Source organism: Dendrobium catenatum, unplaced genomic scaffold, assembly GCF_001605985.2.
Source record: "Dendrobium catenatum unplaced genomic scaffold, ASM160598v2 fragScaff_scaffold_722, whole genome shotgun sequence".
NCBI lineage: Eukaryota > Viridiplantae > Streptophyta > Magnoliopsida > Asparagales > Orchidaceae > Dendrobium > Dendrobium catenatum.
In genome coordinates this window covers 740245-763797 of record NW_021319184.1, presented here as the reverse complement: position 1 = coordinate 763797, position 23553 = coordinate 740245, and the positions used below count along the sequence as shown (strand labels likewise).

The 23553-nt window shown below is 37.3% G+C and overlaps 1 protein-coding gene and 1 long non-coding RNA gene across 2 annotated transcripts in view; one reads left to right on the top strand and one right to left on the bottom strand.

The window, feature by feature from the left end:
- The window catches only part of LOC110093354 (protein REVEILLE 8), a 129911-nt gene that overhangs the window by 24721 nt on the left and 81637 nt on the right, over positions 1–23553 (bottom strand). The window lies entirely within an intron of this gene.
- LOC114579985 lies at positions 17109–21885 on the top strand. The gene is made up of 2 exons (XR_003701276.1): positions 17109–17827; positions 21462–21885. It is a non-coding gene; the product is annotated as an uncharacterized LOC114579985 (long non-coding RNA).

Genomic DNA, 23553 nt, shown 5'->3' with positions numbered 1-23553 from the left:
TTTTTGGAAAGTTCTAAATGACAATTTTGTTCTTAATGCTTTTTGAATAGAGAGGATGTTTAAGTGAGGGCTTTGAGGTCATTGTGCTAGCTTTATGAGAACCCCACCCTTATTAGGGGACCGAAATATTTCGGTCCCCATTTGCTTCTTGCGACCGAACCGAGCGGAGAAGAGGGAGAGGGCGCGGGTAGGAGCGGCGACGGGAGCTACGGGCGGCGGGTTTCCGACGGCCGATCATGGAGGAAAACGTAGGGAAATCCAAGGAAAGGTTAAGGTATGTGTTTTGATTGAGTTTCCTCCTTCCCTTGAGTTTTCCCTAAGAAATGAAAACTAGGGTTTGAGAAAACTTTGATTTTCTTTAAGAATTTTAATGGGAGATTGTTATGGAATGATTAGGAGATATTTTTATGCTAAGAATGTGATTTTATTTAGAATATTTTGAGTTGGTGAAATTTAGGGTTTTACTTAAAATGGATTTTCTTTGGAAATGTCTTCTTAAGAATAATTCCTAATGCCATCAGAAAGCTTCTAATTGAAGAATATTATAAGAATGATGAAAGTTTTGAGTTTTGAAATTTAGGGTATTTCCCTAATTAAGAAATTTTTGATCCCTATGATTTTTATTAGTATTTGGGGGGGGGGATTTTAGAGGCTAATTTATGGATTTTATTTAAAATACAAGATTTCCTAATTTTTGATTTAATAAATTCCAAAAATTGATGATATTTTATTTATGTTTTTAGCATAAGGAGAGGTGTGGCATGCTTAAAACCTAAGAGTTTTTGACTAAACCCTAACTTAGAGAGAATGTGAATGAGAGATATCATAAATGGTGGAGGGGTTTAACTTGAAAGCGTAGTCATGACATTAGAAAGAACCCTTTTATTAATTTAGAATTAGTGTTTAGGATTTTGTACAGGGATTAGTTACTTATGCTTTTCTTTGTATGTCTCTTTTAAATATTAATCGTGTGGAGGGAAAGAATTTGATCGGACAAAGAAAAAGGTGCATGAATTGAGGTAGGTGGAATGGATATTCTTATAAAATTTAGACAATTTTTCTTTTATTGCAATTACATTGAAATGACAAATTCTTTTATGCTTATTATGAAACTTTTATGGCTCATGTTCCCTTGTAAGTTTATGGACACTTGAAGCAAATGCAAAGGTTCTCTTTATGCAAATGTGCAACTCATGAATGAATCCCATGCTCATTTCTTTACTCTTACTATACATGTCTTTCCTCTTTACATGTAAAAGCACACATAAGCATATCAAGCATGCATATCCCTAAGGAAACATACACTTGATTAGTTTATGAATGGTTTACATAAAGCATATCTTATAGTTATATATGTAATAAGTGTATGTGCATATTGATGCGGGAGTATCACATGGTAAAGGAGGCTCTTATGAGCCATGGTAAAGGAGGCTCTTATGAGCCATGGTAAAGGATGGTTCCTATGAACCAATGGTAAAGGAAATGGCCAAATTTTATGTATCTGATCAGTATAAGTGGTACTCTTGAGATGGGTGTTATATTTACATATTAAACTATTATGAATATTTCATATTCATGCTATATACATTTGAGACTATCATGCGAAGCAAAATGTTTAAGAAAAAATGGAAATGTTATGAAAGGAATAAGAACTTGAAGGTTGAGGAAAAGGCATGTATCTCTTTGAGCAAGTTGATATTTGTTAATGATTCTTTTGTTAAAATACTAAAGCATGTTATAGTCATTTTATTGGCTCTAAATTCATTTAAATTCCATTCGCACTTATTGAGTTTATGACTCACCCTCATTGTGGGAACACTTTTCAGGAGGATCTAGGAAAGGATAGATGGCAGACCAACCACCGCGCACTTACCGTCGTAGGGAGACGACGGCCAGTAGGTTCTTTTGAGTTTTATTATTTTGTTGATAGATGATTGTGTGTATAGATTTTGAGAGAGTTAGATTTATTTTGGATCATCTCTTATGGAAGAACTTTTTATGTATATGTTTCTTTTGAAGATGAATGAGAAATGAAAATTTTATTTGGATTTGCATTAGTGGCTCTTTCATTTTCTTATAGTAAAGATGTTATTTTTTGTTGGATGATTTAATGTTATGCTATGATAACTTGTTTTTTTTCCCGTCCAACCTCTATTCCCGCCTTGCACTTGCGAGCTAACAGGGCCGGGTCGTGACATTGATTCTCTGCCGCACCGGGATTTGGTGGAAGAGAGTTTGTAAAGGCTTCTCCGCCTTGCTGTGGAAAGTCACTTTGATATAGTGCAATACCTAGAGGAGTCTCTAGAGAGTGGATGTAGGTCGTGTTTGACCGAACCACTATAAATTCTGGTGTTCTCTATTCTACTTTTTACTTACTGCTTTTTCTTAGTGCACTGTATTTCATTTTTCTGTGGTTGAAAAAGCATTGAAAATTAACTATGTTCGTACAGTACAATCCTAGTTCGTACTGTACGATTTGTTTAAAATTGGTGTTCAAAATTTTCAAATTTCAAGAGTAAGTTTTTAAAATACCAATTCACCCCCCTCTTGGTTAGCCTAGGGATATAATTAATAGGTCTAACAATCTATTCATTCTTTCATTATCAGGTTAGCTATTTTTATCAGATTTAGCGACTATCAGAGGAAAGTTTCTAGCTAGTAATTGATCGTTCATTGGCCAGCCAATTATTAAAAAAAAAAAAAAAGAGCTAGTGGGGCAGTGCCCCCAAGTCCCCCACTACAAATCGGCCAGTGACCCCATACAATATAACCAAACTTAATATGTGGAGGTAGATATACCTTTCATAAAAAAATTGAAGAGTCGGTTAATTTGCAGTCCTTATGACCTAAAAGGATGTTAGCTTGCCGAAATATTCTCTAAGGAATTTGCAACCCCACATTCAAAAAATACTTTAGACAAGTCAGGAATGGTAAACACTACCAACTAATTTACGAGAGAGTTGAAAAATGCAGGGATTGGATGGCTCAAAGCTGGCATCCCACGAATCCAACAAGATTGCGGACAATTGTAGAAAAAATGATTGATATCAACTGTATATTGGTAAGCTTGCAATAGCATAAAAGGAATAAGGTGTCCCATAGTGTGGCTGGTTGGCAACAAGAATGGAACGTAAGAGTCCTGCGGATTAGCAAGCAGGCAGCACATGGATTCAATAGAAATAGACATGATTACAAGCGGACAACAGGATGTTCGATGTGTAATTTTTTCATTAATATTCTTCCTAAAATCATAGAGATTCCTAATATAATCTAGGGAACTCTATGTATAAATTTCCCTTGCATGTAGGAAAAATCAATGAAGCTTTTGCCATTCTTCTATTTACAATATTTATGAGACTAATGATGACTGGAATGATTGATATAGTTAGGATTATAATACAAATTATTGCAATCATGAACACATTGTAATATGACGCATTGCAACATGTCATATTGATGAGATAGCATCTCTAAATATATACATAATACTGTTTTTAACACATGCTTATGAAACTGATAAATATCATGATAGACTTTGATAATTGAGTCTAGGTGAATTTAATTGTTCTATTTTCCAAGAATAATCAATGCATCTTTCACAGTTAACATGCTTCATTGTATTAAAAAAATCCCATGGTAGAAGGACTTCATATAGCTTAACCTTAGAGTTCTGGTTAAGGTTACGAGTTTGGTTGTTTCTACTTTTGGAATACAGTGGCAGGGCTAGTGCGGGATGGACAGGGAAAAGCAAGTTGGCTATGGTTTTGATGCAATTACCCATTTAAGAAACATGATTTTGATATCAACTGTTGTAGAAGAGGACTGATCTAATACCAAATAGATAAAAGTTTGATGTGGATCTCATCCTTGATTTTCATCCTTCTGCTTCCTTTTAAATTTGAGTTTGATTATAACTTCTCATACTTGAATTCTACCCTCTGGAAGTGAGAGGACTGAATAGAGAGAGAAAAAGAGAGAGAGAGAGAGAGAGTCAGAGTCTCAGTTAATGAATGAAATTGATAGCACACCTAGGGAATTCCCACTAGCAGAGAATTTTCATGGATGAATTACTCATGAACAGAGTAATATGATAGGAAAAGAGTTCCTATTTTTGTATAATCTTGGAGGCAGAACCATAATGGCGTAAGGGGCAGAGAGAGAGAGAGAGAGAGAGAGAGAGAGAGAGAGAGAGAGAGAGAGAGGATGGGGAATGTAAGAGGGAAAAGATTTTTTTATTAAAATTTCATTAATAATATATAGATAATCAAATTACAAAAATTGATATTCCTATTTATAAAACTATTGAAGACTTAAATCTAAACTAATAATCCTACCATCTAATAATCATAAAATCAAAAAAATTTAAATGAAATAAATATTAAAAATAAAAAATTTACACCAGGCACCCTTTAAAGTAAACAATAGACATATGCAAATGTTCAATAAATATATGGCAATTGTTTGTGTTGCGACTCGGGCTCACGAGTTATTGTTTTGATGATAACAAATATTATGGCTCACATCTTTCAATATTTGCAATGTATATTTGTTTGTGTGTATACTAATATTTCAGGAACAACATGCACCATCCAACAAAGATTCAAGGCTCAAGGATGGGAAGAACAGGTTATGATGTGATGATTTTTGTAATATTCATTGATGTACTTTTTGATTTCTTGAGGTAAGTCTTGTAAGGGTGTATGCTTGCTTGTGACCATGTACACACACACTCAGGGGGAGAGATCTGTCAAAACCAGCAGTTCAACTTTTGAATAAATCGTACTGGATGATTTTGATCGTCCATGACGATCTTCTCATTGAACTAATCGTCCTGGACGATTTATATATCATCCTGGACGATCCATTACGATCTCAAAACCCTAGCCGCCAACATAATTTATGCATGATTTAAAAATCTAGATTTTGTTCTAATCGTCTTGGACGATCCACATCGTCCTGGACGATCAATATCAATCATGCCTAAATAAATCAAGTAATTAAGGAAAATAATTAAGGTTAGATTGATCGATCATATGAGCCAGGACTATCGCAGGATCGTCCTGGACGTTCTGTGACAAAAACCTTAGTTTTCTTCTGAATCTCTTGGACGTTCCAAACTATCTGCTGGACGATAATGTCTGATTTTGAACTGATCGTCCCGGACGATCGAATGATCGGCCTGGACGATAAGTATAAATTACTGAAATAATCGTCCAGGACTATGATGAGAGTACTGGCTAAAGTAACTATTTTGTACTGATCGTACAAAATGATCTAAGGATCGTCCTAGACGATCTTCATCGCCAGAACAGTTTTGGAATGGTTTTCAAAGCCCTCTATTTAAGGGTTGTCAAAAACTTTGAATGAGTCTTTGGTAGCCATTGAGGCTTTGTTTCTTCTAGAAAAAACTTGAAGAGAGAGAGAGAGAGAGAGTTTGAAAGGGAGAGTGGAAAGGGCGGAGTTTGAGAGAGAGAAGAACCATGGAAGGGGAATTTTTGAGGGAGTGTGGAGAAGCTTCACACGGTTGCTACGGCAAGCTCGTACCAAAGTACCATCGGATTCAAGGCTCGTCTCGAGGGAAGTTTTGGGAAAAAGTTTTCTTTGGTGTCAAAGGACCAGGTTCTCTGCCTTCACCAGAATGGTGAAAAAGGATTTCAGGTTCTCTCCCTCACCAGGAGGGTGAAATCTAAAACCTGGAATTTGTCATTTGAGTGCGTCGCACGCATATCGATGCGTCGCGACGAACTTAAGTGAAATTTTGAGGTCGTCAGAATTCGACAAAATAAATTTTATTAAATTCGTCACGAAATTTCGATTGAAACGGTATAAAAAACTTGTAGTTAATTTCGCACGATTTGAGAATTGAAATTCGCCGAAGTGCTTTAAGTAACATTTGGCTTGTTTTACCCATTTTACCCTTTCATAAGATAATAGAAATATTATGGGATAAGGGCACATGCGTAATTTTTTCTTTGCCCATTTTCCTTAAGCCCTCATCAGCCAAAGGGACCGAATTTGTTTTCTCGGCCGAACGAAGAGAGGCGAAGGGAAAAGGGGAGAAACGGCGTTGTCTTGGTCTCTCCGGCGAGATTCCGGCGAGTTTCTGGCGAGAGACTTTAGGAAAAGCGTAGGGGGAGACTTGAGGTAAGTTCTTCTTAAAGGATATGAAAGTTTTCTTGAGATATTTCATAGAAAAAAATTTTAGGGTTTGATTTTTTTAGAAATTTCTTTAGAAAATCTTTAGGGTTTGTTTAGGTCTATGATTTCCTATCCAACATGTTAAAATTTTTGAAGAAAACATTAAATCCGAAAATTAGGGTTTATCTTTTTATGATTTTTTTATATGGAAATTGCTAGAATAACTTGAGGGAAGGATTTTGGTATAAAAAATGTAATTTTTCTTTAAGCAATTTTGAGTGTAAAAATTTAGGAAAGTTTAGGGTTTTTCCAAACTTAGTTTTTGTAGGTTGCATGTTCTCTAAGTATGTTTCTAACGGTTTAGGAAAGTCTCTAATTGAGAAATTTGAGAGAAAAATATATTTCCTAATTTTTATAAAATATTAATCCAAAAATTACTTAATATAATTTACTAATTAGATGAAGGGAATATTTTGACATGCTTTAGTGATGAAAATATCAAATATTGAAAGTCCAAAATTTTGGGACTTTTGATAAATCCGAAAATAATATTTATTTTAAAATAAAATTAAAAATGTTGGAGATTTAAATGCTTGTAAAAGTAATTGAAAATCTCTTCTCCCTTAGGTTGGAATAAGGAAAGGTGGTGAGGATTTGTACGAGAAATTTTGCAAAGAAAAGCTTGAGGGTAAGTGACTGTACATGCTAGGGAACGTGTTCATTTCGTTATATATACATATATACATTGCTTTATATTATTATTTGCAAAGAAGATAGAAATTTTATGCTCAAAGTCAATATGCCATGTTCACGCTCAATTGTTACTTAATGGTTTTAAATTATATGTTAGAAAACTCATTAGTAGTTCATATGAAATCATGAGCATTTTCGTATTTTCATGCTTAAATCTATCATACCTATGAAGTGTGTACCATATATGAAATGCAAAGCTTGTGATTGTTGATCGTGGAGTACCAATATGTGGCTCTTTGAGCAAAGACGGCCTTTGAGGCAATATGGAACGAAATGAAAATGATATGACCAATAATGATATGTACCTGATTAGTACAATTCATTACTCCGGGATGGATGTATATAATATGAATAGAAAGATAAGCATATAAAAGCATATCTCATGTTAAGCAAGCATATTTCATGTTAAGCTCATAGTCAACTTAGTACCTATTTCAAGACATGCATTAAGCCGTTCATTAGCAAATGTTATATAATCCTACAAGTTATTTTCTTTTATATGTACATGAACTTTAGCTGTAGTTGTCAATTACTGAGCGTAACTCACTCCCTAGCTTTGGGAAATTTTCAGGAGAACCTTCTCATAAGTGATGGCGGATCACCCGAGGTTTACTTACAATCATCGAGCAACGGGTGACAGGTTTTTTTATTGCTTTTATTAGTTGTGGTTTCTTACTTTACTTTTGGATGGCGTGCATAGCATGAATAGTTAAAAGTTTGTCATCTTGTATATTGTGAACACTCTATGGAATGGAAATAAAAATTATTTAAAGGCGCTTTTTGTTCTTTAAGTTTTTTTAGAAAAATTTTATTTACATGAAAGATGAATAGTGATTGATCTGAACGTCCGATTTTGTTCCCGCGTCGTATATATGAGCTAACCGGGCCGGATCGTGACAAGAATGGTATCAGAGCCCAAGTTTAGGATTTGAATCTGTATAAAGTGCCATTAGGCTGATTTATGCGTCCTACACATGAGTCTTAGACATTTTAAGATTGTGTGATGATGTGATGATTATTGAATTGGTTTTCTTTTAATTGGTTTAGGGCAATGGATCAGGAACCCAATGCCACTGATGGCAATACTGATGGGCATAATGATCCAGTTGGTAGAGAAGTTCCAACAGTACCCTCTGTAGCTCAACCTGCTGATGGTAGTAGCACTACCATGGATACTTTCAACCAGATGATGGCGGCTGTCACGCGCTTGATTCAGCATTCACAGGAACAGCCCAGTCTAGTTCCAGGAGAGAGCCATTGGTAGATAAGTATATGAAGATTTTCCAAGACATGCGACCACCTCTCTTTACAGGAGTAGGAGAGCCAATAGATGCTGAAAATTAGCTTTTGAGGATTGAAAAGATACTGGAGGATATACAATGTCCTGTTGATCGGAGGGTAACCTTAGCCACCTTTGCTCTGGATGGGGAGGCCGAGAGATGGTAGAGAGGACAATCATTGAAGAAGTTTGGTGGTAGAACAACTTCCCAGATCTTATGGGAGGACTTTGTGAAAGTCTTCAGAGATTGGTTCGTGCCTCCTTCTACGAGGAGTCAGATGTAGGAGAGATTCATGCGATTGGTGCAAGGTGATCGGACAGTCATGCAGTACGAAGCTGAGCTTACCACACTGTCCCGCTATGCCTCTCAGATTATTGCTACTACTGAGGACAAGTGCCAAAAGTTCTTATCAGGACTTCGCGATGTTATACGTCAGCCATTGATTCCCTTTAACTTTGATGATTATGCAGTATTGGTGGAAAAAGCAAGGAGAATAGAAATTGATTTTCAAAATGTTCAGAAGAGAAGAGATTTCCAACAGAAGAGGAAGGGCTTTGAGAAGACCAGGAGCTTCTAGACTCATTCTGGAGGTTCTAGTGTAAAGAAGATCATAACTAATAGTAGTGGGAGTTCTTCAAGTGCCAGAACTTGTGACAAGTGTGGCAAAATGGATACAGGTGAATGTTTATTGGGCTCCAATGTTTGCTTTTTTTCCATCAGCCTGGGCATGTGGCTAGGAACTGCCGAAAGGGTCCAAGGGAGGGGAGATCTAGTGCTCCTCCACCTCAGCAGAGTACTGGGAGACATTCTACTATTGGTAGACCGAGAGCTCAAGAGTCTACTGCTTCTGTTTCAATGCCTAGTCATCGGGTTACGAGACCTGTTGTGCAACCAAGGGTTTATGCCATTACACAACAAGAAGCCAAGGAATCTCCTGATGTGATTACAAGTATTATTCATGTCAAATATTTCCCTAGTAAAGTACTTTTCAAAACTGGAGTATCACATTCATTCATTAGTCAAGAGTTCATTAAGAAGCATGCATTGGATGTTTGCACTATGCCTACTACATTGTCAGTTCTGTTATCGGATGGGTCTAGTATGACTTTCCACTTTTCTCACTATTTGCGAGCAGTTTGATGTTGTGTTGATAGTTTTACCCCTGCTGGAGTTTAATGTGATTTTAGGGATTGATTGGATGTCAAATCAGTTCATCTCCATAGACTGCAATAAAAAGGTGGTGAAGATAAAGTTTCTTGGAGAAGAGAAACTTGTTTTCCAGGGCGATCGAGGTGTATCTTCTATGATCATCTCTTCTATGAAGGCTTGTAGTTTAATTTTGAAGGGGTACCCAAGTTTTCTAGCTCATGTAAGGGACACTTCCAAATAAGTGTTAGAACTAAAGGAGATTGCCGGGGTAAGAGACTTTCCTGATGTGTTTCCTAAAGTCTTACCTGGAATGCCTCCTATTAGAAAAATTGATTTCTCAATCGATCTTGTACCTGGTGCTGAGCCTATTTCAAAAGCACCTTATCATATGGCGGTTAAGGAACTTCAGGAGTTGAAGTCTCAATTGCAAGAATTGTTGGAGAAGGGATTTATTCGCCCTAGCACTTCACCTTGGGGAGCACCAGTTCTCTTTGTAAAGAAGAAGGATGGTAGCATGCGACTCTGTATCAACTATAGGGAGTTGAACAAGCTTACCATTAAGAACAAGTATCCCTTACCGAGGATTGATGACTTGTTTGATCAGCTAGTGGGAGCCACAATCTTTTCCAAGATTGACCTAAGCTCAGGTTATTATCAGTTGAGAATTAAGGAGGAAGACATCCCGAAGACAGCATTTAGCTCAACGTATGGACACTATGAGTTTATTGTGTTACCTTTTGGGCTAACAAATGTCCCAGCTGCTTTTATGGATCTGATGAATCGGGTCTTCAAGCCAATGCTAGATAGGTTTGAAATTGTCTTCATAGATGACATTCTTATCTATTCTTGTGATGAAGAGCATCAAGCCAATCATCTCCAAGCAGTGTTGCAAACTCTAAGAGGCAATGAATTGTTTGTCAAGTTCTCTAAATGCGAGTTTTGGCTGAAGAAGGTGACTTTTCTAGGTCATATCATTAGTGGAGATGGTATTTTTGTTGACCAGCATAAGGTACAGGCTATAGCTAAATGGCCAAGACCTATGACAATGACCGAGATACGGAGTTTCCTTGAGTTGGCTAGCTACTACAGAAGGTTTGTAGAGGGATTTTCCAAAATTGCTGCACCTTTGAGTAGATTGACTCGGAAGGCCGTTAAATTTGAGTGGAGCAGTTAGTGTGAGGAAGCCTTTCAAGAGTTAAAGACTCGTTTGATGACAGCACCGATTCTTACGATTCCTTCAGGTACTGAGGGATTTCAGATTTTCAGCGATGCGTCGTTGAAGGGTTTGGATTGTGTCTTGATGTAACATGGGAGAGTAGTTGCCTATGCTTCTAGGCAATTGAAGAGTCATGAGAAGAACTACCCAACCTATGATTTGGAGCTTGCTGCTGTAGTCTTTGCCTTGAAGATTTGGAGACACTACTTATATGGTGTACATTGTGAAGTGTTCACTGATCACCAGAATCTAAAGTATATTTTCTTAGAAAGAGCTGAACTTGTGGCAGAGGAGATGGATGGAATTGCTCAATTGCTATGATTTGAACATTCAGTATCATCCGGGCAGAGCTAATACTGTTGCTTATGCTTTGAGTAGAAAACTGCCTACGAAGTTAAATAATTTGCTAACTCAATAAGGGAAGCTGATTGAAGAGATGGATAGGTTGGAGTTATCAGTGATACTTCCTACATCTGGAAATATAGGATGGTTGAGTCAGTTGACTGTGCAAGCTTATTTGAAAAGTAAGATAGCTAAAGTTTTATGAAAAGATCCAGATTTTGTGAAAATTATACAGTTAGTAAAGGCTGGGCATTAAGAGGATTTTATTCTTGATGAGGACAACATCCTTTGGTATAAAGGCAAGGTCTGTGTACCAAATGTTGATGATTTGAGGAATGATGTTCTATCTGAAGCTCATTACTCTGCTTATATTATTCACCCTGGTAGTAATAATATGTATCAAGACCTTAAGGGTCTATTTTGGTGGCCCGGAATGAAGAGGAGTGTAGCTGATTTTGTTGCTAAGTGCACTGCATGTCAGTTGGTAAAGCCTGAACATCAAAGGCCAAGTGGATTACTTCAACCTTTACCGATTCTAGAGTGGAAGTGGGATGATATCGCTATAGATTTCGTGTCAGGGTTACCTCGATCACGACAGGGTCATGATGCTATTTAGGTTGTCATTGATAGGCTTACAAAGTCTGCTCACTTTTTGCCTATTTGATTGACTGATTCAGTTGAGAAGCTCGCAACGTTGTATGTGGCTGAGATTGTACGATTGCACGGCGTGCCTAAGTCCATAGTATCTGACCGAGATGGTAGATTTACTTCTAGACTTTGGAGGAAAGTACAAGAGGCTATATGGGCACTAGATTGACATTCAGTACAGCCTTCCATCCTCAGACTGATGGACAAACTAAGAGGACTATTCAAACTCTTGAAGACTTATTGAGATTGTGTATTCTTGATTTTGGTGGAGGTTGAGAATCTCATATCCCTTTGATAGAGTTTTCCTATAACAATATTTTCCAAGCCAGCATAGGAATGGCGCCTTATGAAGCCCTCAACGGAAGGAAATGCAGAACACCTATTTGTTGGGTAGAGACAGGTGAGTGGAAGGTAATTGAATCAGATCTTGTTGATGATGCCACAAGCAAAATCAAATTGATCAAGGACAGATTACTAGCAATTCAAGATAGACAGAAGAAGTATTATGATGCTAAGCACCGCTTTGTAGAATTCAGTGTGGGAGACTGTTTTCATAAAAATTAGGCCGATGAAGGGTGTACATTTTTTTTGACAAGGTTGACAAACTTAGTCCCCGCTACATTGGTCTTTTTGAGATAATGGAAAGGATTGGGAAGGTGGCTTACAGATAAGCCTTACCCACTACATATGCTGTCCACAATGTGTTTCATGTTTCTTCACTGAGGAAGTATATATCGAATGATCCTTCTAAGATCATATCGGAAGATGTGGACTTACAACCAGATCTTACATATGTTGAAGAACCGGATCGTATTCTGGAGGTCACTATGAAGCAACTTAGTAGCAGGAAGATACCGTTCGTGAAAGTATTATGGAAGCATGGATTGAAAAAGAATGCCACGTGGGAGAAAGAGTTAGAAATGAGGAAGTGCTATCCACATCTCTTTGAGTAAGGTATGATTGTTTGTTTTTCCTTTCTTTTAATTTCGTGGACGAAATTTTTATTAGCAAGGGAGGATTATAAAACACGGAATTCGTCATTTGAGTGCGTCGCACGCATATCGATGCGCCACGATGAACTTAAGTGAAATTTTGATGTCGTCGGAATTCGACGAAATAAATTTTATTAAATTTGTCACAAAATTTCGATCAAAACGGTATAAAGAACTTGTAGTTAATTTCGCATGGTTTGGGAATTAAAATTCGCCGAAGTGCTTTAAGTAACATTTTGCTTGTTTTACCCATTTTACCCTTTCATATGATAATAGAAATATTATGGGATAAGGGCACATGCATAATTTTTCTTTTGCCCATTTTCCTTAAGCCCTCGTCAGCCAAAGGGACCGAAATATTCGGTCCCATGTTTTGTTTTCTCGGCCGAACAAAGAGAGGCGACGGGAGAAGGGCAGAAACGGCATCGGCTTGGTCTCTCCGGCGGGATTCCGGCGAGTTTCTGGCAAGAGACTTTAGGAAAAGCGTATGGGGAGACTTGAGGTAAGTTCTTCTTAAAGGATATGAAAGTTTTCTTGAGATTTTCATAGAAAAAAATTTTAGGGTTTGATTTTTTTAGAAATTTCTTTAGAAAATCTTTAGGGTTTGTTTAGGTCTATGATTTCCTATCCAATATGCTAAAATTTTTGAAGAAAACATTAAATCCGAAAATTAGGGTTTCTCTTTTTATGATTTTTTTTATGGAAATTGCTAGAAGAACTTGAGGGAAGGATTTTGATATAAAAAATGTAATTTTTCTTTAAGCAATTTTGAGTGTAAAAATTTGGGAAAGTTTAGGGTTTTTCCAGACTTAGTTTTTGTAGGTTGCATGTTCTCTAAGTATGTTCCTAAGGGCTTAGAGAAGCCTCTAATTGAGAAATTTGAGAGAAAAATATTTTTCCTAATTTTTATAAAATATTAATCTGAAAATTACTTAATATGATTTACTAATTAGATGAAGGGAATGTTTTGATAAGCTTTAGTGATGAAAATATCAAATATTGAAAGTCCAAAATTTTGGGACTTTTGATAAATCCGAAAATAATATTTATTTTTAAATAAAATTAAAAATGTTGGAGATTTAAATGCTTGTAAAAGTAATTGAAAATCTCTTTTCCCTTAGGTTGGAATAAGGAAAGGTGGTGAGGATTTGTGCGGAAAATTTTGCAAAGAAAAGCTTGGGGGTAAGTGACTCTACATGCTAGGGAACGTGTTCATTTCGTTATATATACATATATACATTGTTTTATGTTATTATTTGCAAAGAAGATAGAAATTTTATGCTCAAAGTCAATGTCTTGTTCACGCTCAATTGTTACTTAATAGTTTTAAATTATATGTTAGAAAACTCCTTAGCAGTTCATATGAAATCATGAGCATTTTTGTATTTTCATGCTTAAATCTATCATTCCTATGAAGTGTGTACCATATATGAAATGCATAGCTTATAATTGTTGATCGCGGAGTACCAATATGTGGCTCTTTGAGCAAAGACGGCCTTTGAGACAATATGGAACGAAATGAAAATGATATGACCATTAATGATGTGTACCTGATTAGTACAATTCGATACTCCGGGACGGATGTATATAATATGACTAGAAAGATAAGCATATGAAAGCATATCTCATGTTAAGCAAGCATATTTCATGTTAAGCTCATAGTCAACTTAGTACCTACTTCAAGACATACATTAAGCCGTTCATTAGCAAAAGTTATATAATCCTACAAGTTATTTTTTTTATATGTACATGAACTTTAGGTATAGTTGTCAATTACTGAGCGTAACTCACTCCCTAGCTTTGAAAAATTTTCAGGAGAACCTTTTCATAAGTGATGGCGGATCACTCGAGGTTTACTTACAATCGACGAACAACAGGTGACAGGTTCTTTTATTGCTTTTATTAGTTGTGGTTCCTTACTTTACTTTTGGATGGCGTGCATAGCATGAATAGTTAGATGTTTGCCATCTTGTATATTGTGAACACTATGGAATGGAAATAAAAATTATTTAGAGGCGCTTTTTGTTCTTGAAGTTTTTTTAGAAAAATTTTATTTACATGAAAGATGAATAGTGATTGATCTGAACGTCCGATTTCGTTCCCGCCTCATATATACAAGCTAACTGGGCCGGATCGTGACAGAAAATGATTTCAGGTTCTCTATCGCACCGAGGGAGGTGGAAGAGATTTTGTAAGGGCTTCTCCACCTAGCTGTGGGGGCTAAAGGAGAGTCACTATAGGTTTAGTGCAACGCTTGGAACGGGAGGTTCTGGGGAGTGGACGTAGGTCTGATTTGATCAAACCACTATAAATCTGGTGTGTTCTTTCTGATTATTTTCCGTAATTTATTTTTACTGCGATTAATTGCTTGGGTGAAATCTCTGATTTATCTTTTTATTATTGATTTAATTTGTTTCCGCTGCGAAAGAAAAAAAGATTTTCCTTTTGGTTAAAGAAGTTTTTAAATATCCAATTCACCACCCCTCTTGGTTAGCCTTGGGACGAGTTCTTTTTAATAATGTTAAAGGGGGGGAATGTACTGTTATATTTGTGAAGTTTATTTTCTTTGTGTAGTTTATTTTGTATTTGAACGTACCGTTGTATTTATATTATATTCATGTAGTTTTTTTTTAAATAAAAAAAAAATTTATGTTTCTCCTTGTTTTTAAAATTCTTATCTTAGTGAGTAGGAGATTAGCAAAAAATACTTTTTATTTGCAAATTCAAACAATAAATCTTTGTCATCATCAAAAAGGGAGAGATTGTTATGACTCGGGCTCACGAGTTCTTGTTTTGATGATAACAAACATTATGACTCTCATCTTCTAGTATTTTCAATGTATATTTGTTTGTGTATACTAAAATTTCAAGAACAATATGCACCATCCAACAAAGATTCAATGCTCAAGGATGGGTAGAATAGATTATGATGTGATGATTTTTGTAATATTCATTAATGTACTTTTTGATTTCTTGAGTCAAGTCCTATAAGGGTGTATGCTTGCTTGTGACCAAGTACACACACACTCAGGGGGAGTGAGATCTGTCAAAACCAGCAGTTCAACTTTTGAATAAATCGTACTGGACGATTTCGATCATCCAAGACGATCTTGTCATTGAACTAATCGTCCTGGACAATTTATATACCATCCTGGACGATCCATTACGATCTCAAAACCCTAGCCGCCAACATAATTTAGGCATGATTAAAGTATGAATTTTGTTCTAATAGTCCTGGACGACCCACATCGTCCTGGACGATTAATATCAATCATGTCTAAATTAATTAGGTAATTAAGGTTAGATTGATCGATCATATCAGCTGGTACGAACGCAGGATCGTCCTAGACGATCTGTGACAAAAACTTTAGTTTTATTATGAATCTCCTAGACGTCCCGAACTATCTGCTGGACGATAATGTCTGATTTTGAACTAATCGTCCTAGACGATCGAATGATCGACCTGGACGATAAGTACAAATTGCTGAAATAATCATCCAGGACTATGCTGATCGTACTGGCTAAAGTGGCTATTTTGTATTAATCGTACAAGATGATCTCCTCCTGGACGATCTTCGCCGCTTGAACAATTTTGGAAGGGTTTTCAAAGCCCTCTATTTAAGGGTTTTCAAAGACTTTAAATGAGTCTTTGGCAGCCATTGAGGCTTCGTTTCTTCTGGAGAAACCATGAAGAGAGAGAGCTTGAAAGGGAGAGTGGAAAGGGTGGAGTTTGAGAGGGAGAAAAATCTTGGAAGGGGGATTTTCGAGGGAGTGTGGAGAAGCTTCACACGGCTACACCGGCAAGCTCGCACCTAAGTACCATTGGACTCAAGGCACGTCTCGAGGGAAGTTTTGGGAAGAAGTTCTCTTTGGTTTCAAAGGACCAGGTTCTCTGCCTTCACCTGGAGGGTGAAAAAGGATTTCAGGTTCTCTGCCTCACCAGGAGGGTGAAAAAGATTTCAGGTTCTCTGCCGCACCAGGAGGTGGAAGAGATTTTGTAAAGGCTTCTCCGCCTAGTTGTGGGGGCTAAAGGAGAGTCACTAAAGGTTTAGTGCAACGCTTAGAATGGTAGGTTCTGGGGAGTGGACGTAGGTCTGATTTGATCGAACAATTATAAATCTCGTGTGTTCTTTCTGATTATTTTCCGCAATTTATTTTTACTGCTTGTTGACGAATATTTTCATATCGACTCGACCACGATCGAGCCTGACTAGGCTCGATCGAGCTCGATCAACTCAATTGATCATCGCCGAGGCTAAATTTACTCAAATTAAGTCTCAATTTAATTAAATTAAACCAAATTTAATTTAATTTAAATCAAATCAATTTAAGTCATAACCCGTCAAGTGTCGTCGAGTTCAATTCGACGCAATTCGGCACAATTCGGCGTCGATTTGATCCAATTTTGTAAAATTGGCTCCATCTGACCCAATTCGGCTCGAATCGACTCTAATCGATTCAAATTGGGTCCAATTCGAACCAATTTTAGCCTAATTCAACAAGCCTTGGTTCAATTCAAATCCCAAGTCAAGATTTGAATCAAACGGCTTAGGTTTCCTCTAAAATCCCGCTCTGTTTTCCATCAAATCTCCTGATTTCTGCGGCCGTAGCAGGATATCGAGCAGAAAATCTACTCGAATGAGTTTTTGTGTGGAGAAGGAGCGGGAGACGTAGAGGAGAGGGGCATTCGGCTCCTTCGTTCTTTCGTTTCCGTCCCGATCCAGAGAGCGAGCGAGAGATAGAGAGCAGTAGAGAGCGAGAGATCCAGAGAGCGAAAGGCCTAGTCCAAGCAGAACTCCTTTCCGCGCTCAGGGCTCATTCGAGCGACTGTCTCCCGTGTCCCATGACTACCTCACGAGCAGGCATCCCTCCCGCGTGCGGGAGTCCCTTCCAGCTCCTCTCCCGCGTGCGACAGTTCCGTCCGAGCTCATCCAGGGCCTCGGCCAGACCTACCAGGAGGTTCGACTCTTTCTTTCGCCGGACCTGTGCGACCCGACCACCTCGGCTCCGTCTCGACCGACGCAAGGAAGGCTTTACATTTGCTGCAGTGGCTTCTCCTCCTTTCTCTTCCAACTCCGGCGACCTCTTGACGACGAAATCAGCTTCGGGAGACTGTTAAACAGCAAAATCTGCTGTTTGGAATGTGTAGACAGCAGCCACGCAGCTTCCGGGAGCCTTCTAACAGTGAAAACGTCTTTCCAGAGTGCTTTGGACAGCAAATCCACCTCTCGGAGCGGCTTGGACAGCGACTTTGGAGCATGGACAGTGAGCCGGAACTTGGATAGGAGCGCTAGAACAACTCGGGAGAGGTATACCTTTGAAACTTAGTGAAACCTAGGGTCCCCCAAGGCCAATTGTTGTGTGGTTGACGTCCCCAAACCCTAGGTCCTTAGAATCTTCAATTTTCGCTCTCCTAAAATCCTATCTCCGTTGTCCACTTGTTTAAATCATGGAAATCTAGTGATTATTCATGATTTTCTCTCATGTGAGAGTTAAAAGGATGGCGGGAAGGCGATGGGGCGTTGAATTTGTGTTCAACGTCCTTATTTTTGCATGCAAATAACATTCATGTTATGTTTAGAATCCTTGCCTACGACCAAATCATATGTTTAGTGACCCATTTAATGTCGAATGAAATGTAGGAGCGTAAAGTCTCATACCTAAGTATGGCATGCATTAACATACCCTTAAAACTTGCATGTTACAACAAAACTAGCATGTACATGTGATAGGGTTGCACCGCCATGACATTCACTATTCCCTCTAAATTTGCTAGAAGCTCAAATATGCATTCCAATTATTTTTATGAAGTTGTGGGATCTTTTATGAGCATTATTAGTTCATGTTTCCAATCCCACAATCAATAGATTGATTGGAAGACATAGTTGAACTTCTCCAAATTTAGGGAAACAAAGCAAAAACTCTCTTTATTATGCGATTTCATTTCTTAATATTAAATTAAGCTTATGTGAGTTTTTGTCTTTGAATGGTCGCTCTATGTCAATGGCTATGATCCTTGTACCTACAATTTGCAAAACCATGAATATGCCCACCAAACTTATGGGTACTTGCAAAGCAAAGATGGGGTGGTCTATGTTTCAAGGAGCTTATAGATTGCACCCCATCATATATTGGAAGTTTGTTGGACATGTTTAGTATAGTTTGTAAGTTGATGGGTTAAGAGTTATAACACATAACTTAGGCACTTGGTGAAACTTTCGAAAAGACAATCGAAAGCCTTCACCCTTAGGCTCCCCTTAGACTCTAGAAAACTAATTCTTAGAGCCTATCCATAGGATTTCTAATGATATTCCATCCTATGTCTTTAGGTCCCTTAGATGATATCATATGTTGTCTTTCTAGAAGGGTAATATGGGCAAGTCCACCCTACCCAACCTCTCAAATCATGCCAAAAATTGATTTTTAAGATTGTTGGGAATTCTCTAACAAAATCTTCCCTTCTCCATGCATAGCGGTTTGGAGAACCTCAAGGCTCCAAACACTTCATTGCATGAATCTTTTTGATTTAGGACCAAAATTCTGAGTTCGTGGCATTTTGTTTGTTGATATAAAAATCAACAAACATTTGTCCTTCCCCATTCATTTGGGCATTTTGGAGCTTTCTCAAGGTCCCCAAAATACCACATGGTTTCCAACCATTAAGACTTTAGGAACAAATCCTAAGTTACCGCCCTTTTGTTGAGATAAAAATCAACAAATAGGTGCACTTCCATATGTGATATTTTGGAGCCTCTCTAAGTTCCAAATGTCCATCATGTGGATTGCTTGAGCTTGAGACCAACTCTCAAGCTCTCTTATTTTGTTTGTTGGAGCTTCTAACCCACAAACATTACTTTCATGTGTGACATTTTGGAGTCCTCCCAAGCTCCAAATGTTCCCTTGCATGAACCTTGAAGATTGTAGGAAACAAATCCTAAGTTTTCTTTCCTTTTGCTAACAACACAAAGTTAGCAAACAAGCATTTCTCTTCTCATATGTAATGATTTGGAACTCTCTAAATTCCAATATATCATTATATGAAAGTCTTATAGCTTAGAACCAAAAATCTAAGTTACCTCTTTCTTTCATTTGAGACACAAAGATCAATGCAAGAATTTCCTCTTTTGGCTTAGGATTTTAAATCTAGACTTTCTCAATAGCCTAACCTATATAGGTAGATGACTTCCTCAATTTGTAGTTCAAAAACTATAAATTACATTTCTTATGCAATGATATTTGGAGCACCCCAAGCTTCAAACATGTCATTATATAAATTTTTTCTAACTTGGAACCAACTTCCAAGTTCTCCCACCTTGTTTGTTGGAGCATAACACCAACACACATTCCCCCATGAATGACGACTTGGAGTCTCCAAAGACTCCAACCGGTATCATTACATGGCTCTAGGTCTTAGAAGCAAATCCTAAGTCACCCACATTTTGTTTATCAAGACAAAACCAACAAACAATTTTCCTCCCTCCATGTATAATAGTTTGAAGCTTCTCTTAAACTTCTATTTACTATTACATGGGATTATTGGACTTCGAACCAAACTCTAAGTTCTTTCTCTCAAACTGTTTGAACTTAAGTTTAACAATTGAACATCCCGCTTAGGCTTAGTACCTAAAATCTAGGCTTTCCTCTCCATTCACTTAACCCAAAATTAAGTGAATAATCACCCACTTTTGGATACCAAATATTCAAAGGCCTTCTATGAGATTTTGTAACTCTCTAAGTCACAATTTCTTCCTTCAACTCCAAAGTTATAGGAAGCTTATCAAATCGTTTGCTCATTGAAACACAAGACCAATAAGTAATCCCTTAGATTTAAGATTCAAATCTTAGTCTCCATCATTTTCTTAGTCACTAATTAAGCAAATGAATGCTCCTCCTTGGACACCCAATATCCAAGGAATCCCTTTCAACATGCAATTCAAAATTTGCTTGTTGCTTCTCTCTTCTACAACTTAAAGAATTGTAGAAAGTTTTCTCATTTCATCCTAAGTCCAAATTTAGGAGAATGATCATTCCCCTTTGAACACCAAATGTTCAAGGAAACCCATGAATGTGTAACCCCTAAGGTTCACTTTCCCTCCTTTTTCTACAAAACTAAGTGTAGAAAATCACTCCATTCACTTAGCATAAATTGAGTGAATGTATGTCGTCCTCTTTTGAACACCAAACGTTCAAAGAGATTCCTCTAACTTGCAACCTACAAGTTGCACTTCACTTCACCCTTCCTACAACTCAAAAGTTGTACGGAACCCTCTTGCACTTAACTCATATTGAGTTGTCCAATCTTGTTCCAAATTACCTTACTTGTTGAACCAAAATCAACAAGTAATTTCATCCCAAACATAGGATTCAAAGTCCTATTTTTTCTCCACCCTTCCAACTCAAGTTGTAAGGATGCAACTCTCTTTTTGGACACCAAAGTGTCCAAAGACCTTTATGAATTTGCAACCCAAAAGTTGCATTTTCCCCCAATCCTCCTCTAATCATAAAGTTGTAGAAGACTTCTCCTCTCTTTCTCTCCAAAAGCTAGAGAGAGCTCTCCAACATTTAGCTCAAAAGCTAAATGTTAGATTTTTACCCTCTTTTCTTAGCTCCAAAAGCTAAGGAAAAATCCCTCAACATGTGGCCCAAATGCTACATGTTGGACACTTCTTCCTTAGATCCAAACTCTAGAAGAATTCTTAGTGTGACATACCACACAAGCCTCACACACTTAGGTGCACAACCCCCTAGGCATACTAGGATTAAGATTTTTCTTTGTGTGCGCATGTGATTGATGTTGTGGAGTGATTAACTTTTGAATTGTCTGCGTTGTGGGCACTTACCTTTAAGTGGTTAGTATAGAAAAATGCATGCTTTTCTGTACAGGTGGCCATGTCCAAGAGGGGGAAATTAAATCATGATTATCATAACGTTGTTTTCTTGCAGGCGCTGCTTAAACCCCCTAAAAGGCATGACCAATAGGGTAGAAGTATGGGCCTAGCACTTAGCACTCTAAGTGCTAGGCCAATTTTGGGAATATAATATGATTATCATATAAATTGCTGTTTAACTCTGTCTTGCAGGTTTGAGTCTTTTTTTATTTTTATATCATGTATTTGATTAGAAGTAAGATGTGAACTTGTGGGGGTTTGGAGCAAAAGAAGGGAGCAAAATGAAAAAGATGTACATTTTGGGAGATGAAGCCCAAAGAACTTTTGTAAAGCTTGAAGACCCCACAAGTAGAGTCTGTAATTAATTTAACTTAGTTGTATAATGACAGGCAACTCAGCTGCTAAACATGTTTGTAATAACTGGGACATTATTTAGATTTCTGTCTTAATTTATATATAAGCATGTATTGAAGTGTTTACTGGGTGTGCATTAGAAAAGCATTTATTTTTCCTAGGTTTCTTATTTTGCCTTTGCTTGGGAGTGGCTTGGACTATTTGATGCGGTAGGCTCTTAGGATAAAAAGTAATTTTTCTACTCTCTTAAAATGTAAGCAACCTAAAATGAAAATTAGGCTCCATATTTTCTAATTAAAAAAAAAAAAGAAACTTGCATGGCTCCCTTCAAGGGGCCAAGTTTTCAAAATTAAAAGAATCATGCATAGCCCAAAGCATGTTGCATGTAGAATGCCTTCATTGAAGGACTAGATAACAAAACTTTTCTTTTTGTGAGTCAGCATTTGCATACCCACATAATTAGGCATCTTGGCCTCAAAACCAAGCTATAAGCCCTACCTTCTAAATAAAAATAACCTTCCCACTCTTCATTCGCATTGAGACCAGATGGCATGATTTTAAAAGCAATTAGGAGGGTTTAGCTGGTAGTACCTTCTAGGCGGGATAGTAAATCCAGAGGTCGGGCAGGCTATGCCTCTTGTGAGGTGTAGTTTGTAAGCCCCTTTGCACTCGTTAGATTTAGGTTCCAGACACTACCTATCGGTAGTCCTCACCTTAGTTTTAGGGTCCGAGGCACGGGTTGATTCCAAATCACCCTATAAGCCCTCACATTTCGGGCAATCCTTCCAACATGTGTTGAAGGATTGTAAGCCCCAATCTTCTAATAAAAATATCAACTTAAACAAAAATTAGTTTCTAAAATGTAAAGCTCAATATAGGATAGTTTGAGCACCTCTGAGTGTTCCTCAGAATCAAGTGCTCCTACTTCACCTTCCCTTGGACTTCACTCCAAAAATCTGATTCTAAGTTGATCAATTCCTCATTGAAATTCCTAAAGGAACAAATCCTTTAACTAAGACTTTCAAGAATTCTAAAACAAAAACAAACTTTAGCCAATGTCTAAAATGACTTCCAAACAAACAAAACCACTAGTTTAATCAAAAGTCTTCCTAAGCCAAAACTTGGGATGTAATTAACCATAGGGGCTTGCCCCTATGGGATGTCTGTACCCCATAAATAAATAAACCTCACTCGACCAAACATCGAGTGGGGGAATCTCTGTTAATAATTGTAAATTTTATTATTGAGTCCATAGGGAAATGATATTTTTATCCTTCGGGGCAATATATCAAGTTCTTATGCCCTACTCGATTATAAAGTACGCAATCCGTTTGAGGATACAAAAATTCTCCAACACTGCTATTAACTACTAGGTGAAATCTCTGATTTATCTTTTAATTATTGATTTAATTTGTTTCCGCTGCGAGAGATAAAAAGATTTTTCTTTTGGTTAAATAAGTTTTTAAATATCCAATTCACCCTCCCCCTCTTGGTTAGTCATGGGACTAGTTCTTTAAGGGTTTAACCACCCTCAGGAACTTTTAGTTTGGGTGTAGGTGATTAGAAAGAAAGGATAGATGTAAAATAACTCTTCAGTTTATTATTTTGATCCATTCTCTGCATGAATAGAAACAAAATTACAACAAATTTGGTTGGTGAACTACACCTCTGGCAGACATGGCAATCTCCTAGAAAAAAGAGTTTTTTTATCAATCCTTGCTGGGTTTATCGTAATTTTGGAACCATAAGAAATAGAATGGAGCTTAAAAGGTTTCAACAAATTGAAGTTGGAA